General features: G+C 37.6%; 1 protein-coding gene across 9 annotated transcripts in view; it reads left to right on the plus strand.

The window, feature by feature from the left end:
* Window positions 1-20721, plus strand: part of PATJ (PATJ crumbs cell polarity complex component) — a 399437-nt gene that overhangs the window by 204663 nt on the left and 174053 nt on the right. The gene's annotated exons all lie outside the window — the stretch shown is intronic.

The following is a 20721-nucleotide window of genomic DNA, read 5'->3' on the forward strand; positions in this document are numbered from 1 at the left end:
AACTTCAGGTACCTTTTTGCTAGGTTAGGGGCTGGAAGAGCTCTCCTAAATAAAAAATAAATTAAAAAAGGAATATTAGCCTGCTTATTAGACCCCTCCTATTCCTTCCTTTGATGCTCTGAATTTTTTTCTTCCATTACAACTCAGCAATTTCATCTTCATTTAGAGACTGAAAGTTCAAGAAACATGGCAATTGATTCCCCTTCAACCCAACCCAAGATTCTCTAGTTTCTAAAAGGTGCCAACAAGTAAAAATATGGAACACATCTTCCCTAAGCCTCAGCTGTCTGCATTTTTTTTTTTTTTTTTGTCATCATCTGCTTATCAGCGAGATCATTCGTCCTTTGGTTTTTTGAGATTGGCTTATCTCACTTAGCATGATATTCTCCAATTTCATCATTTGCCTGCAAATGCCATTATTTTATTATTCTTTACAGCTGAGTAATATTCCATTCTCTCTCTCTCTCTATAATATATACTCTCTCTATACACACACACACACACACACACACACACACACAGTTTCTTTATCCATTCATCAATTGAAGGACATCTAGGTTGGTTCCACAATCTGGCTATTGTGAATTGAGCAGCTATGAACATTGATATGGCTGTATCTCTGTAGTATGCTGATTTTAAGTCCTTTGAGTGTAGGCCGAGGAGTGGGATAGCTGGGTCAAATGGTGGGTCCATTTGCTTTCCAGAGTGGCTGCACTAATTTGCAGCCCCACCAGCAATGTATGAGTGTACCTTTTTCCCCACATCCTCGCCAACACCTATTTGCTTGTGTTCTTGATAATCGCCATTCTAATTGGGGTGAGATGGAATCTTAGGGTGGTTTTGATTTGCATTTCTCTTATTACTAAAGATGTTGAACATTTTTTCATATATCTGTTGATTGCTTGGACATCTTCTTCTGTGAAGTGTCTGTTCATTTCCTTAGCCCATTTGTTGTTTGGGTTATTTGTATTCTTGGTGTAGAGTTTTTTTGAGTTCTTTATAGATTCTGGAAATTAGTGCTCTATCTGAAGTATGAGTGGCAAAGATATTCTCCCACTCTGTAGGATCTCTCATCGCATTGCTGATAGTTTCCTTTGCTGAGAGAAAGCTACTAAGTTTGAATTCATTCCAGTTATTGATTTCTTGCTTTTATTTCTTGTGCTATGGGAGTCCTGCTAAGGAAGTCTGATCCTAAGCCAAGAAGGTGAAGATTTGGACCTACTTTTTCTTCTATAAGATGCAGGGTCTCTGGTCTGATTCAAGGTCCTTGATCCATTGTGAGTTGAGTTTTGTGCAGGGTGAGAGATAGGGTTCAGTTTCATTCTGTTGCATATGGATTTCCAATTCCAGCACCATTTGTTGAAGAGGCTATCTTTTCTCCATTGCTATTTTTGGCACCTTTGTCTAGTAGAGAAAATTGTTTATTTGGGTTTGTGTCGTGTCCTCTATTTGTACCATTGATCTACCTGTCTATTTTGGTGCGAATACCATGCCGTTTTTGTTACTATTGCTTTGTAGTATAGTTGAAGTTCTGGTATTGCGATACCCCCTGTTTCATTCTTCCTGCTAAGGATTGCTTTAGCTATTCTGGGTTTCTTATTCTTCCAGATGAACTTCATGATTGCTTGCTCTATTTCTGTGAGGTACGTCATTGGGATTTAATTGGAATTGCATTGAATCTGTATAGCACTTTTGGTAGTATGGCCATTTTGACAATATTAATTCTTCCTATCCAAGAACATGGGAGATCTTTCCATCTTCTAAGGTCTTCCTTAATTTCTTTCTTCAGTGTTTTGTAGTTTTCATTGTAGAGATCTTTTACCTCTTTGGTTAGATTGATACCCAAGTATTTTTTTTTTTTTTGAGGCTGTTGCAAATGGAGTTGTTTTCCTTATTTCCCTTTCAGCTGTTTCGTCGCTTGCATATTAAAATGCTTTAGATTTATGGGTGTTGACTTTATAGCCTGCTATTTTGCTGAATTCATTGATGAGGTCTAGAAGTTTTCTGGAGGAGTTTTTTGGATCCTCTAAATATAGAATCATGTCATCTGCAAATAGTGACAGCTTAAGTTCCTCTTTTCCTATTGTATCCCTTTAATTTCTTTCGTCTGCCTAATTGCTCTGGCTAGAGTTTCGAGGACAATGTTGAATAGAAGTGGTGAAAGAGGACATCCCTGTCTTGTTCCCATTTTTAAAGGGAATGGTTTCAGTTTTTCTCCATTAAGAATGATGTTGGCCATGGGCTTAGCATAAATAGCCTTTACAATGTTCAGGTATATTCCTACTATCCCCATTTTTTCTAGTGTTTTGAGCATGAAAGGGTGTTATTTTGTCGAACGCTTTTCTGTGTCAATCGAAATAACCATATGATTCTTATCCTTACGTCTATTGACACGATGGATTATGTTTATTGATTTATGGATGTTAAACCATCCTTGAATTCCAGGATGAACCCACTTGATTGTGGTGCATGATTTTCTTAATATGTTTTTGAATACTGTTTGCCAATATTTTGTTAAGGATGTTTGCATCTGTATTCATGAAGGATATTGGTCTAAAATTTTCTTTCCTTGATGTGTCTTTTCCTGGTTTGGGTATGAGGGTGATATTAGATTCTTAGAATGAGTTTGGTAAAGTACACACCTTTTCTATTTCCTGGAACAGTTTGATAAGTATAGGAATGAGTTCTTCTTTGAAGTCCTTATAGAACTTGGTTGAGAATCCATCTGGTCCTGGGCATTTATTGGATGGTAGGTCTTTAATGACTTCTTCTATTTCATTGCTTGATATTGATCTGTTTAAATGTGTATGTCCTCCTAGTTCAGTTTGGGGGGAGCATATGTCTCTAGAAATATGTCAATGTCTTTGGTAGTTTCTATTTTGTTGGAATACAGATTTTTGAAGTAGCTTTATGTTATGTATCTCAGTGGTGTCTGTCATGATATTTCCTTTTTCATCATGAATTTTAATAATTTGAGTTTTCTCTCTCCTTTCTTAGTGTGGCTAAGGGTTTGTCTATATTGTTTACTTTTCAAAGAACCAACTTTTTGTTTGTCAATTTTTTAAATTGTTTTTTTATTTCAATTTCATCGATTTTAGCTCTGATTTAATTATTTCCTGTCTTCTACTACTTTTGCTGTTATTCTGTTCTTCTTTTTCTAGGCTTTGAGCTGTAATGTTAGGTCATTTAGTTATTGACTTTTCATTCTTTCCTGGAATGCACTCCATGCAATGAATTTTCTTCTTAGTACTGCTTTCATAGTGTCCCAGAGATTTTGATGTTGTATCATCGTATTTTTTTTTTTTTTTTTTTTTTTTTTGTGCTGGGGATCGAACCCAGGGCCTTGTGCTTACAAGGCAAGCAAGCACTCTACCGACTGAGCTATCTCCCCAGCCCCTCATCGTTCTTATTGATCTCTAAGATTTTTTTATAATCTCCTCCTGATGTTTTCTGTTATCCATGTTTCATTCAATAGCATATTATTTAGTCTCCAGGTGTTGGAGTGATTTCTGTTTTTTGTCATTATGACCATGTTTATATAAAAAGTGGCATAGGTCTGAGGATATAACTCTGAGGTAGTATGTTTGCCTATTGTGGAAGAGGCTGTGGATTAGATACCCAGCACCATACATACCCACATACATAGTGACAGGAGTGGCCCAGAAATATCATGAACTACTACTTTTTATTTTTACTGATAGTATATAAAATTTTTCAATGTGCCAAATGGCAGTGTCTGCCATTACAGAATTAAATTTTGGCATAACAGTATATTATAAATTTAGTGGTAAAGTGCATTTATGTATGCATATATACCTGGCACCAAAAAAGGAAATAGTTTTATCTGAAATTATTATAATTTAGGTTTTAAAAGTCATTGTTAATAATTCATTAATACTGTCCACTGCTGGTCTGCTCCCGATCACCTTTGTACACTTGCACTATTATTATACCTTCACTTTCAACTAAGATCACTAGAAGAGACAGATATTTCATTTGGATTATTTCACTTTTTTCTAGAAGTTTTTCCCTTCCTATTCTTTATTTTCTGTGGACTTAGAATGGATTTTTCAAAAAAGCATTGACATGATTGTGTAAATGTTTCCCTCCGGGAGTTTTGATGTTGTAGTACAGGCATTCAACTTATACTTTATTTACCTAGTGTAGGAGGAATATGCAGGAAAAAAAATTAAGCATTATACCTTAATTTATTGATCAAATGTAAACATAGTGAGCACTTATGTCATGGAAAGAGATTTTTCATTCCAGGTTATGTTGAGAATGCTCACCTAGGTAGTGACTGGAAATCCAGTGTCAGTCATGGTTGGATTATGTCATTGGTACAGTTTCACTTTAATGCCAGCCATGCTGTAACTGGGTAACTGATCCTGCGTTGGTTCAGAAGTACCCAAATGATGTCAAGTATCTTTTAGGTCTTCCAAAGTCAAAATAGCAGCGTTTAGCCAAATTCTCGGTCCCAAACTGAACTTTTTTAGGATCCCTAGCATTTTTTACTTGAAAAGAAGTACAGAAGAATGTACATCAAACTACTTTGAGAAGGAAAGTTTGAGGAAAAGTAACTTGCAACTTTATTGAATTCACTCAATTTTTATATAGCAAAAATGTGCTTGTTTGAAATAAAAAATCATTTTATTATTTCAATAATAAGAAAAAAACCAACTCAATTTTTTAAAATATGCAAAAACTTGAAATGTCATTTTAAAAACATGTAAATAGTTAATAAGTACATAAAAAGTGCTTAATATCATTAATTATTAGGGAAATGCAAAGTAAAACATCTACCAAAATGGTTTTAATTAAAAAATAGGCAACACAACTAGAACCCTCATATACTGATAGTGGAAATGTAGAATGGTGTGACCACTTTGGAAACAGTTTGGCACTCTCTTAAAAATTTAAATACAGTACAAGCTCCTACGCAACCCAGCAATTCCACTTTTAAGTAGATACCCAAGAAAGGTGAAAATGTGTCCTCGCAAACACTCCTCCATGAATGTTTATAGCAACATCATTCATAATAGGCAGGAACTGGAAATAAACCAAATATTCAGCAACTGGTGACTAGGTAAATAAAATGTCATGTATCTATACAGTTGAATACTATTCAGAAACAAAAAGGAGCAAAATGCCCTTGCTTACTCTACTAAGTACAATATGATGCAGAAGACAACATGCTTCACAGTTCCATTTGTATAAAATGTCCATAAAAAACATATGGAGATGAAAACAGCCCCAACTGGGACTGGGATCAAACTTGATGGAATTTTGTTGGGTCACACAAGTCTGAAAGTCCACTCAAACACCGTTTTACGCCAGGTGCGGTGGCACATACCTGTAATTCCAATGACTGGGGAGGCTGAGGCAGGAAGATCCTGAGTTCAAAACCAGCCTCAGCAACTTAGTGAGGCCCTAAGCAACTCGGTGAGACCCGTTTTACATTTTAAAAAGCTTTTCAAAATATCTCACAGTTGAACATGAACTAAAGAATCATATTGGTGGGGCTGGGGAGATAGCTCAGTCGGTAGAGTGCTTGCCTTGTAAGCATAAGGCCCTGGGTTCGATTCCCCAGCACCCCCAAAAAAAAAAAAAAAAAAGAATCATATTGGTAAGGGATGGTTAAAACTTATGAAAAGTCTACATTAAGACGAGGGGAGGGCTGGAGTTGTGGCTCAGTGGTAGAGCGCTCCCCTTGCACATGTGAGGCACTGGGTTCAATCCTCAGCACCCCATAAAAACAAGTAAATAAAAAGTGGAGGGGAGTTGTCAAGTGGTAAATTACCTTAGGAAGGGAATTACAGTGTATGGATCAACATCTTCCTCAGTGATGGGACTTGAGAACCTTCAAGCTCATTTGCAATTTGTCTCATTTTATAGTTGAGAATGAGACCAAGAATGATTAATTTGTCCAGAATCACAAAATTAGGTATTGATGAGACCTGGCCTAGGACTCAGGTCACTGGGTATGTAGGCCACACCTGGGTTCTCCCTGCCTTCCTCTGTGTGCCTGGCCAGTTTTTAGCATAAAGTGAACTCTTGAGAAACAAAGATTTATTGAGCAACTAGTAGCTTTTTATTGACAATTTGTCTTTTTTTTTTTTTAATCACTGTGTCTCTGTGGTTGATCTCTGCCTCGCCAATAGATGTCACTACAATCAACAGCAATTTACTAAGCATTTAAAGAATGTTAAGAATGTACACTTTAAATTGATAAACAGCATTAATGATTTCTACCAGTGTTTACATGTTCATTTTTACTAAATTATTTGCTCTTTTTCATTATTATTTTTGGACAGTGCAAAACAGGAAATTATAAGAAATAAAGGCCAATATTTAATTTTTTAGTTTCGTGTAAATTCTTTTTCTCATTTCCTGCACAGTTAATCATCTTTTTATGGACTCTTCATGTTTATAATTAAGTAAAATAAGTAGAATTTTTATTCTAGCTCTATAAGGGGAGACACCTGGTGAAGTTGGGCTATTTTAGCATTTTTTTCATTCTGAAAACTTTTAAGTTACAATCCTTGATATAATTTGAATGCATTTATTGTACTGTAAATTATAAGTGTTCAGTACCGTTGAATAACATTTAAATTATGTTCTGGTGTTCTTGACTATTTTTTTGTATTACTCCTGATACAGTGATCAGATTTTTTTTTTTTTTTAATTCTACCTTTTACAGAAAAAGGTTTGGAGATGCTGCAGTAATTGATAGGTAATTCTAAAGTAATTGCAGTTGGTGATAATCTTATTCAGGTGTGCTGAAGTGGGGCTGGATATGGGATGCAAGATAGCGTTTTGAGTGAAATTTAAGAAACCTCAATTATTTTTATAGTGATTTCTCTGAAGCAATGTGTATTTTTTCATATTTTTACCTCTCAAAAGCTAACTGGAAGACTTGACTGCCTAAATGGAATCTTTACTGTGCATTTAAAATGTCACTGAGACATAAATGAATCTCACTAGGGGAGATGGCATGCACCAGTGTCTTTGTTACAGACAGGATTCAATGCAGGGAGCAGTAAGGAGAGAAAAGTTGATGACTGTTCCCCTCACTTCGGACAGGCAGAAATCAACTGCTGTCTCCTTTTAATTTGCATTAGAAAGATGCCACTACTGTGATGCACTGTTTCTCAGCAGGAAACTAGGTCATTAAAATGATATTAATTGGAGCTGGCCACAAAATAAATGGTTGCATTTATATTGCCTCCTGTTCTGGAATAGAGCTATCGTCTGATGTGAGCAGGGTAACCGAGTGTCACAGTCGGCGGCGGGAAGCATCTGAGGGTCAGATGTTGGAAACCAGGAATTTGGCTTCTTCCGGCAGACTTTTCCAGGCAGCTTTCACCTGCTGACAGATGTGGCTTTAGCTTGAAGGCTAGCTTGAAATTAGCGTAATTGATTGTGTCTCGTGATGGAAAGACTGACAGGTTGCCCTTAAAGAGAATAATATCTGAGGGGGAAAAATAGGCCCAAGGTCGTCAGAAGAAAGAGGACAGAGTCCGTGGTGAGGATTTGAGCTGTTTCCAGCACTGAATGGTTCTCAGGAATGCAGATACCCTGAAGGGAGCACAGGTTCAGCAATGGTCCAAGGGGGTTTCCCAGGTAAGATTCTGTTGTCTGCGTGATCTGTGGGGCTTTCTGAATGCAACCTTGTGCTGTTTTCCTGCTGGTGCAGAGTGTTGTTTAAAGGTTTAAACAATAGTAAGCTAAGGCATATATCTTAAGAAAGGGAGGGTACATATGCATGGGCAAGGTGAATGTATGTTAGAAGCAAACCTCTCCTGTTTCTTTTCATATGCATTATAGCTTGTAATGTCCTTTTGATATTTTTGAAAAGTGGAGCAGTTTGTCAGACTATCAAGAATATACTGGTAGTTTTGGTGCCAAAATTCTTAACACTGTTCATGCAGTATCTTCTCCTTTCAGAATTCTAAGTGAGGAGTAGTTCTGGTCATTTATTATTATCATTGTTACTGTTTGTGACTTTACCAAAAAAAAAAAAAAAAAAAAAAAAAAAAACAGTTTGCATCAGAACAAGCTTATTCTGATGAATTTTAAAAACTGACCAGTCAGCATTTTGTTGTAAATGAAAGCAGAATAGCCATAGCAGTAAGCAAAAATTTTTACAATTTTTCTTAATTATAAAATAACACCTTATCTATTATTTGCCAATTGTAATTGAGGTTCCATTCATCTAAACCTACAAATTAAAATTCATTAGGGGTGGGGGCTTGGCATTTGGAAATGTTACCAGTGACTTATTTTTTAACATATGTTCTTGAAATTGTTTCTAGATTGACAATGTAATTTTATGTAATAGGGCACGGAGTGTATGCTTCTGCTTTGAAAAATTATTACAACCAAAGCTGCTTTTTATCACAGTAAGATATAGAATATTTAGACATAATAGAGGTCTTCTTGTTTAAGCATTTTTGCCCAAGGGAGTCAATTGTAAGCCCGGAGAGTTAGACATCACATTATAGCCTCTCTTTTTCTTTTCAGCAGTGCACACGCAAATTAGGTTATTTCTACTGCAACAGCAGGATATATGCTGCATTCCTGATCTAAGCTAGCAAATCTTATTTCTGGCCGTGCTGTCAAAAAACTCGAGCAAGAACTTTTTTGTTTGCCTATAATGTAATTTCTGAAGATCTTAGGTAGAGGATCCTGAGCAGTAGCATCTAGTACCCAGTGCTGTGATTTTGATTTAGAGAAAAGATTATAGCTCTTAAGTGGAATGCGTCACAGAGTCCCTGTAGTGACAACTGTCTGTATTGTGTCTACTGCAGTTCTGTGATTGGAGTTGCTTGAAGTTGTCTGAATGTCAGTACTACTTCTCAAACTCACACTGACAAAGCAACCACAGAAATGAGCTTGAGTATTCATGGATCTTATCCACTCTTCAGACCCCTGGAGCGATAAGCTCATGATCTTTTTATTTTTGGCAGTTTCTTGTTTTTTTTTTTTAAGATCTGTTTTTCCAGATTATAAGCCCAAATGTGCTCTAGTTTTCTCTGGATAACGTGCCATTCATGACCACTTCCATAATCTCTACCCACCAGTTTGAAGTTTTCATTGTTCCTGCTTCAAAAACCACAGTAGAACTCTCAGGAACCCCCACCACAATTTTCCAGAAATTATTTTAAAGTATGTGTGGTCTTTAGGAATTTCTGTGTGCTCTGCATTTTATCAAAATCATATATGAACTCGTTTTAAAACTTATGAACCCTGTATACATGTCTCACAGTTGACACACTTAGATATCATGTGTGGCATTTTTTCACTGCTTCCGCTCAGGATTAAAGTTCACGCTTTTTATGTAATTATCTTCAGCATTTGTTAAGTTACTGTGTGTGTGCACATATTTAATTTCAAACTAGTTTATGCTGTGTAATATTCTTATGTCTTAATCTAATATGTTCACTGCTTCTGCATTCAGTTAATTTAACAATCATTTTTCACTTTGTCTTTCTGATGCATCTTGCAAATAGTTACATGTAGTAGACTGATAAAGGATGAGGTTTCATCTGCAGAAGATTTACTTTTTTTGAACTTGCATGGAAACATGCTATTTAAATGGGCTTATAGTGCTTTGATTTTAGTAGTTTTATGCCATTTTAAAATATTTTAATTTTGCCTTTATGAGTACAGGTTAAGGGGCTGGGGCTGTAGCTCTGTGGCAGAGCACTTGCCTAGCATATGTGAGGCACTGGGTTTGATACTTAGCACCACATAAAAATAAACAAATAACACAAAGGCATTCTGTCCATCTATAACTACACACAAAAAAATTAAGGGCTGGGATTGTGGCTCAGTGGCAGGGTGCTTGCCTAGCATGTGTGAGGCACTGGGTTCGATTCTCAGTACCACATAGAAACAAAAAAAAATTAAATGAAAACAGGCTAAACATTTGTCATTTTAATTGATGTAATCCAGAACAAAGAATTTTGTAATTTGAATTAAGGAACTAATGTAACAAAAATTAAGTAGCATTGAAAGTTACTTCCTTGTAGAGACATTTGGTAGAAAGTATGAAATACCACTTCTGGGTTTCTATTTTTTTTTATTTAGATAATTATGTAGTTTTTAAAACATTCATTTATTCTTTCTTTATATTTAAGATATGCCTGGATTCTGAGATAATTGCATAGGGTGAAGAATTCATGTTTTATATTTTGAATGTATCTCCAAAATCAGTTAATAGCTACTAAGTTTTCTAGGGAAAGCTTCCAATGGTTTACCCAGGGGTTGGTGAAAATTTGACACAGCCTGGGTTCCAGTGGTGATATATTATCAACGAGTCCTAAAGGCATGTTGAACAGTCCTAAGCCTAAGGGGGAGAAATACACCATGATTTTTGCCTTCAAGAAGTTTATAATCTTTCTAGAGTGGGGAAACATGTAAGCACAGGAACAAATGCATCGGCAGGCATTTTGGGAGGAGGCTGAGTGCGCAGAGTTGACAGGGTTAGTGTCAGAATGGTGACTCCAGCTTTTGGTGTCCACAGAGAGCCCAGTGTGCTATAAGCAGGGGCTGGAAGGAAAGGAAAGAAACTCCAACAAGAGGGGATGGGGTGAGATGGAATTGCAAAACTTTAACATATTTTTTGAAATAGAAGTTACAGTGGTGAGTCAAGGAGACTACACTTTAGAACCCTGAAATAAAATTTATAGTTTCATTTATTTCCTTTTTTGAATATTTATCTTTCAGGCACTATGCTAAAAGCTTTATATGTATTATTTTCTTCAATATAATTTTTATGAGGGTTTTTTTTTCTGTCTAATTATTTTGTGGGTAAAATCTAGATGACTCCAAAAGCTGTACTTTTATCAACTTTTAACTGTATATATTTTCAAGTATCTGCTCACATAATCTATTCCATTTGCAAAGCCAGATTGACTACTATTCTCTTTTGGCAATTTATTTTTATAGCCACTCTTTGGGCAGATAGACATGTAAGTAGAATTCTTGCCCCTATAAAGCTTGTTGAAGTTCCAAATTATAAAACAATATTCATTGTATTCTTTGGCAAACCACATTTTAATACTGAAAATTTCCATTTAAAAGGGAAAAAAAGTCACAAGCCAAATGAGGCTGAACTGGGGAGAAATACAGTCATGGAAGTGTGCCTGGGGTCTCACAGGTACACCTCACCATGGCAGCACCCAGCACAGTGTGAACTCAGCTTCTGTGTGTAAACAAATTTCTCTTCCATCGCTGAAAAATTTCTACATTCAGAGGAGAAACAGCAAGTCTTCTGATGCTAACCAGATGGGGGTGGGTGAGTTTCTAGGTTTAAAAGAGATGAAATTTTGAAAAATTGAATTTCAAGTCGCTCAGTATTTCAGGTTTATCCTAGATGAGATGGAAATGTGTTCATATTTTGTGAAATGTTTCAAAGTGCATTTGGGTTTTGGCTCAGCCTTTCCTGTACCTGCCTCAAGGTATTCAGTATCTGCTGTCTAAAATCTTACAAAACCCTGTGTAGACACAAGAGCATGCTGGGGGTAAGAAAGCAGCATCTCTCAGTTTCATGAGGCAAAAGATCATGGCATATGTACACGGTTTAAAAGAGAGAGACATTTGTGTCTAATGGGTGGCCTGGTAGCTGCCCAGCTAAGTGTTCTGGTGAATACATCTGATGCTTCTTGGAAATGTTTTGCTTATATCTGCAGGGATAAAACATGCCCTGGTTATGGCTGCTTATCTATGCTGGATGAAGCCTCTGAAAACAGCTCTCTTTTGTTCAAAATTCAATATTTTGGTTCTTTAACTGGGAAATATTGGGTTCAATTTATTGCTAAGTCACTTTCATAATAATTTGCAAGTTATCTAGTTGCCTGTTTTGGTTGCTCTTTAAGAAGAACCAGTATGGCAGATAGATAATCTTGGTTTCCACAGATCATAGAATCTACAAAAATGAACTTCCTTGTCTTCAGTCCCCCTGGAATCTGTGACTTCCACCTTGTCTGTGCTATTATTCTTTCCTTTTGTGTTTAATACTCACTTCCCCTTGTGAATATGTCTATTAATGTCCTTACAGTGCCATGTTGAGATTAGGAGTATAACTTTTGGTCTCTTCTGTATAGAAAGAGTTTAGGTCATTTTAGATGTTCAGTAAATGGTTTGTTTTGTTTTGGGTACTGTGATTGAACTCAGGGCCTTGCACATGCTAGGCAAGCATTCTACCCCAGACTATAGCCCCAGTCCCCAATAAATATTTTGAACTCATAAGAAAAAGCCATTCTTCTATGTAACCTAATGAATATTCATGAAAGAATGGCCAAATCTATTCAATTTATAAATGGACATTCTCTTGGAACTGTGGCTCAATAAGGAAAATGAAATCTTTCTAGCATCTTCATGTATTGCTACAAAGGTTCTTTTGGGGAAGAGAGTTAAGAGAGGGTAATAGGGAGAGTGGATAAGATCAAAGTATGTTATATATATGTACACATACATACATGCATGAAAATATCACACAGAAACCCATTGTTTTTATAATCAATATGTTCTAATAATTTTTTAAAAAATAAATTGGAAAATATATTTTATGAGCCACACAGTACAGTAATAGTATATAAGTAAAGGACACCTCTCCTAGTAGACCAGGGGCTTTCCTTGGAAAAAGATTTTTTTCTTTTTGTATAATCATAAAGGATTATGCTATGCATTTGGGGAAAGTGGGCAGTAGAATGATAAGCAGATGAGGTTATTTTCTTGCCCTCAATCTCTAATATGATTTATGCATTGCACCATGCTTGGCAAGAAACAGGTTAGTTTCTTAATCAGTTAGGAAAGAGTAGCAGTCTTTTATCATTGTAATCAGTCAATATTTGGTGCAGGGCATGGCCCACTATGTGTTTCTGTTTTTTGGTACCAGGATTGAACCTAGGAGCACTTAACCACTGAGCCACCTTTTTTATTTTGAGACAGGGTCTTGTTAAGTTGCTTAGGGCCTCACTAAATTGCTGAGGCTGGCTTTTAACTTGTGCTCCCGCCTTAGCTTCTCAAGCTGCTGGGATTATAGGTGTATGCCACCATGCCTGGTGTGTTTTTTTAATTATAATCTTATTGTAATCTTATTGCCACAGTCATTATTTTATATATTGTCTGTGGTGCTTTCAGGCTACAAAACAAACAATAAAGCAGTCAAATAGTTGTGACAGAGACTATATGGCCCACAATTCTAAAATATGTACTATCTTATTACGAAATTCTCTAGCAATTTCCTTTTCTTCAAACCAACTACTTAATAAAATTTTCCTGGTGATTAAATGGCAAAAAAAAAAAAAAAAAAAAGTATTTAATACATTAGTTTTTACCCTCTAAAAAGATGAGTTAGATAATATATGTGTACACACACATACATGGATATATCAATTGAGAAATTTATTTTTCCTTTGTGCAAGATAGAATGTTGTTACCTTTATTGTGGTATGCTCTCAATTATGAAATAATTTGTTTACATGGTTATTGTGACTGTTGGTGATATACTCATTATTTCTAATTCTGTACTTGGATACCATATATTTTATCAACTTGGTTAATTGTTTAGGTTTCTCTATGGTATGAAAATGTTAGCTAAGTTAATTTGTAGTTAAAATATGGCTCTCTTTCTGGCAAGCAAAATATCAAACACTAGGTAATCAGATCAGAATATTTTAATGTAAAATATATGTCATTGTGTTCTTCTCTACATACTTGCTTAATACTTGGGAAATACCTAAAATCTAAAGCTTCTCTGGTTAGAGGTACTCTGTGATTTGAGCATTGGAAAGATTTAGCTTGAACACTTTTTAAAGATTTAAGCAGTGTCTTCTGGTTCATTTGACAGATTATTCTGTCCTTGTGTGAGAAACCCATTGTGAAGAGGGTCACCTGGTAGAGGTGCCTGAGCTCAAGGCTCAGGTTAGTTTGTGACCAAGTGGCCAAGCTACTGACCTTCTCTAGAGCTGTGCTTTCTTGTTCAGAACAAGTATTAGACTAAATCATCATTAAGATTCCTTCTGAACCAGTGATTTTTAGAGGTAGGCAATGTTCTCTTTGGTTATTGCATACAAAACCTTGAAGATAACTGTTTTCAGTTAATAAGCACTAAGAGCCTAAATTTGGGTTTTTTCTAGGCTTAGTCCATGAGGAGTTCAGGAATTTTGCCAATATCTGGACTTCCATGTATATTTGGAATATATGGGTTTTCTTGGGAGGAGGGGGAAGGGGACATTCTTTATATTATCCATGAACCATATATCTCAAGGCAGGTGAAACACCACTGTTCTATAAAATCAGTAAGGGAAGGATGAGTAGATGACACTCTGAGTCTGCATAGACCAGCTAGACCTCTACATTACAACATGGCATTTTTGAAAGGAATGAGTGGGTCAGCAATTACACAGCAGGTAGTATAGTACATACAACATTTTATCTTCCCAGATTAGTTGAAGCTGCAATAAAACTTAAGAAAACTAAGTAGATGAATTTTCAAACTTTAGGAAAGTGAGAATTTCCACTTTTAAAGAACTTTGCCACTGCTTCCAGAATGGTTTTGTCACTGGGTTTCAACATAGTTCTTTGTACTGTGTTACTTGACAATAATTGGTTAAGGTTGAGTGGAAGAATAAATAATGTTTGTAGTCGTTTATTCAGTAGCGATATTGGTTAGATTTTGTTCTGATGAAAATCTAATCATCACTGACTCTACGTAAGTTCATATCATCCATAACTTGGTGGTTCAGGGATTGTGATATGGAGTCACTTAATTTTAGACCCAGATCGTCTCTTCATTCAATTTCTCTGAACCTCCTTCCTGAATGAGAAGCCTATGAAAGCATCTTCCTCACTGGAGTGTGGTGGGGACCAGGTGGCTCACTCCATATAGAACACAGGACCTGCTGCCCTGTCACCTACCTTTCCCTGTGCCTTCCATTGTGCAGATCTGAACACAGCACAATATTTTTAACCTTTTCATAGAGTACAATTTTTATTTTTTATAGAGAACCTTTTGAATCCCTCTTAATCTTTTAGAAATCTCCCAAAATCTTGATACCAATTAGAAAAGATCATTTTAGTGCTTTTTTAGTGTTCTTAGTTTCATTCAGTTCCAGATAAAGGGAAAACACTGATTTCTGATAGTTTAGTTTTAGCATGTTGCATCTTCATCCAAAGAGGCAGAGTTAAACATAGAAAAAATTGATGTCATATAATAGTACCTAAACATTCAGATGAGAAGGAAAGAACTGCCAAGGTTATGGGTATGCTGTCAAAGAGTCTGAATCATCTCTTTACTACCATTAATTCTGTGAAATATCCAGATCTGTGTCTTTGTGTGAACCGGAGAAAGCCCATCCCTTCAGGAAGATCCTGATGAAGGACACAGGTAAGGTAAAAGGTCTTTGATCAAAGAAAAAGAATCCAGTATGTCTTTGGATGTAGTATGTCACAAGGCCAGAGGTCTTTGAGTGGCACATGGAATAGATACCAGCCACCACTCAGTGTCTCAGCCTGGTACCTTGTGCAGTGGACTTGCTGCAAAACCAGACATGGTTGTATTACTAGACCTTCTAAGTCTTAGTCCTTTGACATCTCGCCAATTCCTAGCCTAAGTATAAAGAAAAGAAAAATTATCAGAAGAGATTCCCAGGTGTTATGGATATGAATGTGACAACATAAGTACTCCAGCTCATCTTCCATCTTCTGTTACTCAGAAAAGAACCCTTTCCTGACCATCTTACCTGGGAGTATAACACTTTCATAGCTCTTTTGCTTCTTCTGTTATTCCACTTTTACTTCCACAGCCTACAAGAGTCTTATTTTTTATATGTATTCTTCATGATATTTATTACTTCATGAGAATAGTATGTCCTGATTAACTTTTAATGTAGCATGTCTTGTGAATGCCTTGCACAGAGTATACAATAATAGATAATGAAAATATGAGTAAACAGATGAATATCAGGATATGTAAAATCATGCAGAAGGCATGTAAGTGTAGAAGGATTTGGACATTGACTGGATTCTTCTGTTCCTTGATATTTTTTTCTTCTTGAAATATTCATTTCGAATGCCCTGTCTAGAGTTGAGTTTCAGGTTACTTGTACAAAGTTTTTTTATAGTTGACAAATCTGACACAAGGCAAGCCAAACTAGAGGTGTGGATTAATCGGAGTTTGAATGGGGCATGAAGCTGCAGTGTTCTGAATGAGGTGGGACTCGTTCTCGTTATTATCAGACTAATTTTGGGATCTGAAAGAATTAACTTCCTGATAAGTTGCAACAGGATTGGTTAGAAGATATATTAAGTCCATGAGTGAAGAAACCTGAAAATAAGTTATTTTAGAGATCAAGCTTGTGTTTTTATGTCTGGGAGTGGTCGCTGCGTGGTCCCTGGACCTGGGCTGCTCTCTGACTATTGCTGACCCTGCTTTCCCATCTCACCTCAGTGCCAGGAGCACACCAGCTCTCCTCCCAGCATGCCCTCCATCCACCAGGAAGGGAGCAAAAGAAGGGCAAGGGTAGTCTTCCTTCCTTTTAGGATACTCCTGAAAAGTTGCATGTAACTCTTTAGTCTATATGCCATTGTCCAGAGTTTAGTTCTGTTACTAGCTACAAAGTCATGTAACTAGGCTGAAAAATGTCATTTTTCTTTTGTGCAACACATGCCTACTTTAAATTATATAGTTATATTACTTTAGGAAAAAAGGTAGACAGTGGATATCAGAGAACAAATTAGCAGATTTTCCACTGGTGGTTTTTTAATATTCCAGGAAAGATGGAGAGAGGGCCATAAGCTAATGTAAGTAGAACGTTTCTCAGAAAGCAAAGTGTGCAGGCTTCCATTCAGCAGGCACTTATTGAGAGCTGTCATAGACCCCAGCGCACCCTAGATGTAGGAATCATCAGTGCAGAGCCAGGGATAAAAGTGACAGCAGAATTGATTGACAGAGTAGAGAAGGCACCCAGCCCCAAGGAATATCAGGGGCACCTCCAGCATGGCTAAGCCAGTGTGGGAAGGGTAATGTGTTGACCCTCCTAAGATTAAGGGTTCCTCTTCATTTTCCCAAGGGGGACCAGAGACCTTGGTCCTGGTGCTCATCAGAGTGAGCCGGCCACCTTCACCCTTCTGCCCTATCACGTTATCATTCAATAACTTTTCTTTTAATAATGGCCCTAATTATCACTTCATATTCATGTCATAGGTTTAAAATTTTGCAAATAGGAGTTGGAGAAACCTATAGTATGTAATTATGTTTCTGCCATTCTGAGTCCCACTTTTTTAAATTTATGGAATACGACCAAAATATACTGTTTCATACAGTACTTCAAGCTCTTTATAGAGTATGGAATAAAAAGCAGCATGCATCATCCCTTTTAAAAATTTGTTGTTTGCTTGGAGTTATCTATCCAAATCAGGAAAGAGTGCAAATTTTGACCTACATAATGTTTTGATTCTCTTGGTGCAATTTTAAAGGTTTATGATTTTTAATTGAGGTCATTCTGTTCTAATGATTTCTAGAAGGTAATGCATATTTTATTATTGTTTATTATAGCTCATACTTAGGCATATTAAAAAATATAGATCTTATGTGTCTCATTATCTTAAAATAACTAGTTAGCTGAAAACATGGTAGGTTGGCAGATTAAAGCAGAGGAGATTTCTTGATATCTGAAAAGGATATTAAAATTCTGCCAGAATTGTAATTTGACAAAAGAAAGTGAGGCAGCATGTTCTCTTAATGAAGTCTGTAAGCTGGAGGTAAAGTGTAATCATTTGTAAGTGTCATGTACTCTACTACCTGACGTTTGTACTGCTTGGAATAGTGTAAAATTGCCAAAGGATATTAGAAAAGTTAATTAAAAAAAAAAAAAAAACCTTCTATGGTTCCATGTTGAATAGGACCTTATATCTATACCTGAAGCATTAAATATTCTGTGCTACAAAATCTCATGTTTTTGGAAATTAATATTATAATACTTTAAGTTTTGGATTTAATCATATATATAATGATCTAGCTAAGAAAGTTTTAAACTTTGAATTAAGGCAAGATTGTCCATTTGGAGACCTTGGAGACAGTTCAGGGGCTTCCTGTTACATTGTCTTAAGGGTCTTCGTGGTCTGGCCTCAGGATCTCTGCAAGAAGCTCAGAGCCTCTGTGCCCTGAGCCCTCTTTGTTCCTTGCACAGTGGCAGTTCCTCCAACATGCCTCCTTTCTCCTGTCCTGTTTGGCATACATTTTTCACTGCTTGATTCCACTCATCTTCCAGCTCTCCTGACTCAAACCCCTGCTTCCCTCAGTGTCCAGTTCAGACACAGACCTTTGTCCTGTACACTCCCCCTGGTGCTCTCTCTTCATACCTTGAATCTGAGTTCCTTGTCTGAATCACTGGATTCATCCTGCCTCCTCCACTATAGTGGTAGGCTCAGGGCCCAGGTCTCCATCAACGGTCAGCACCTAGCATCATGCCTGCTACGTGACAAGTGGCACTGAAAACTTGTTTGAGTGAGTGAATGTGTGAGCCTCATCTTTGCCCTGTGGCTTCCTAAGCAAAGTTCACTTTCATATCACTACTCTTGGTCAAGAAAAATACATACGTTTAACTCACCCTTTATCTTTGGAATTAAAAATCCTATGCAGTGTCGTCAAAAGAGCCTTTGTGCAAGGGGCCAGAAGACCTGGATTCCAAGTTGCCATGAACCCACTTTGTATTGTGCCCTGGCCATCAGGCCTCAGGGAGGGCTTTTTTGCACTTCAGCTTCTTCATCTTCATTAAACGTGGCTAATGCCTACATCACATGTTGGTGTCAGGAGTGTATGAGGAAGAGACATGGAAGAGGCTGGCACAGAGCCTTATTCAAAATGATTCTCGAGAGATGTGCACTCAACTATAGTAATGATTGTCCCTAATACCTTCTGCATCCATCTTGCAACTGTTTCCAATATCTGGAAGCGTTACATAATCATTTAGTTGTTTTGGCTTTTGTTTTTTAGTGCTGGGATTGAACCCAGGGTGCCTCCTACATGCTAGGTAAGAGCTCTACAAAATTATTTTAGTGAACGAAATGGCTCTCAAAAGTTCAGTCCCTTTCCCTCACAGGCAAGTCAAGCAGTGGAACCTTTTTTATTTCTATTCTTGATGCCATGGAGGGAGATGGGGGGTCAGGAAGTGAAATAATCATTTGACCAGGATCAGAGTAACCAGTGATAGGGACGAAGGCAAGGAGTAGAGAGGGCATAGCAGCCTGTGGGCTGAATTTCCCAGATGTGAGGAGCTCCAGGGATTCTGCAGCGAAGAAAGGAAAGAGCGGGGAAGTAGTAGGACTAGGTGCTGTGTTATATCCTTCAAGTGCATAGCCTCACATATCAAGCCAACCACCTAGTCACTTTGATTATTTTTACTCTATAATTATATAACTGGGAAGGATCACCCCAGGCAACTCAGGGTTTTCAGCTTCAAGTGGCAGAAGGATTTGAACCCATGGCTGCACTAGAGAAGCCACTGTCAGATTTTACTGTATAATCTAATTGAGGAGGCTGTGCTTTGGCTGGTGGGTGAGGTAGGATGATCCAGGCTCCCCAGGAGCACCACCTAGAAATTCATCCCAAAAGTTGCTGTATAGGCTATAAGTAGACCTTTGGGTGTCCTTTGTACCATGTGCTTAGACTTTCCCCTGCTGTTCTTCCATGTCCTTGTTTTGAATGACAGTCTGCTAGGTCCATGGAATTTGGTCAAATGTAAGCATTACATTAAAAACTATTACAGTTTCTCATCTTTAAGTTCTTGAGGTTGCAAAGCAAGTTATTAATTGGTTAATTTAGTGCTCACTGTTTCTAACACCACTCAGGCCTTAGGAATACAAAGCAAGGGTCGCCCATTTCTGGTTCCTTGGTGAGCCCAGTTCCTCAGGGGAAGAAGGTAAAGTCAGTGTGTGCCAGTGAGGAGAGAGGAGGGACCAGAGCACCCTGTGAATAAGCGAAGGAAAGGTCCCTCCGAGGGGCACTACAAGGTTTTCTATGGGCCAATGAGATGGGAGCAGAGCAATCAGGCAGCGCATTGTACACCATAACTAAGGCATGGAAACAGGAGCCATGACATGGTAGTATGGCCTTGTGTGGGGGAGTGAGAACTCAGGCTACAAGGAGAATACTTACTCGGTCGCCTGGCTCTTTGCGGTTCCAAAATCCAGGATATTTGTCACCGCTGCAGCAACAACTGCACGGACGGGTCTTATGGGTGGTGGAGTGGAAACTGAGGCACTTCTATCTTTCTCTTAGTGCACTGCTTTCTTGATTATTTATAGAGGATAGAGGAAATGAGGTTTACTTGCTTTGAGAGGAGAGAGAGACCCCGCTTATCAGAGAGAAAGAAACTTTGCTTAAGAGAGAAACTTTGAAAGAAAGACAGGCTTTTCTCCGTTCCGCAATCCTGCCTTCCGCCGCTGCCCCTACTCGCTGCTGTGTTCTTTCTTCTGGCTTTTTTGCTAATGGCTGCTGTGGCGTGTCTTCTCTGGCTACTGCTGCGCCGCATGTCTTTGCTACTGCTTTTCTGGTAATGGCTGCTGTCTCTGTCTCACTCCGCCTATGCTTATATATCACCTCCAGGATGAGAGAGCAGGGCCACGCCTCTTATGCAAAGATTAGGCGAGACGCTCTGAGCAGGCAATTAGTGCTCGAGAACACTATGCGCATACATTGTGTTGCTTGGA

This window comes from Sciurus vulgaris, assembly GCF_902686455.1.
Source record: "Sciurus vulgaris genome assembly, chromosome: 1".
Lineage (NCBI taxonomy): Eukaryota > Metazoa > Chordata > Mammalia > Rodentia > Sciuridae > Sciurus > Sciurus vulgaris.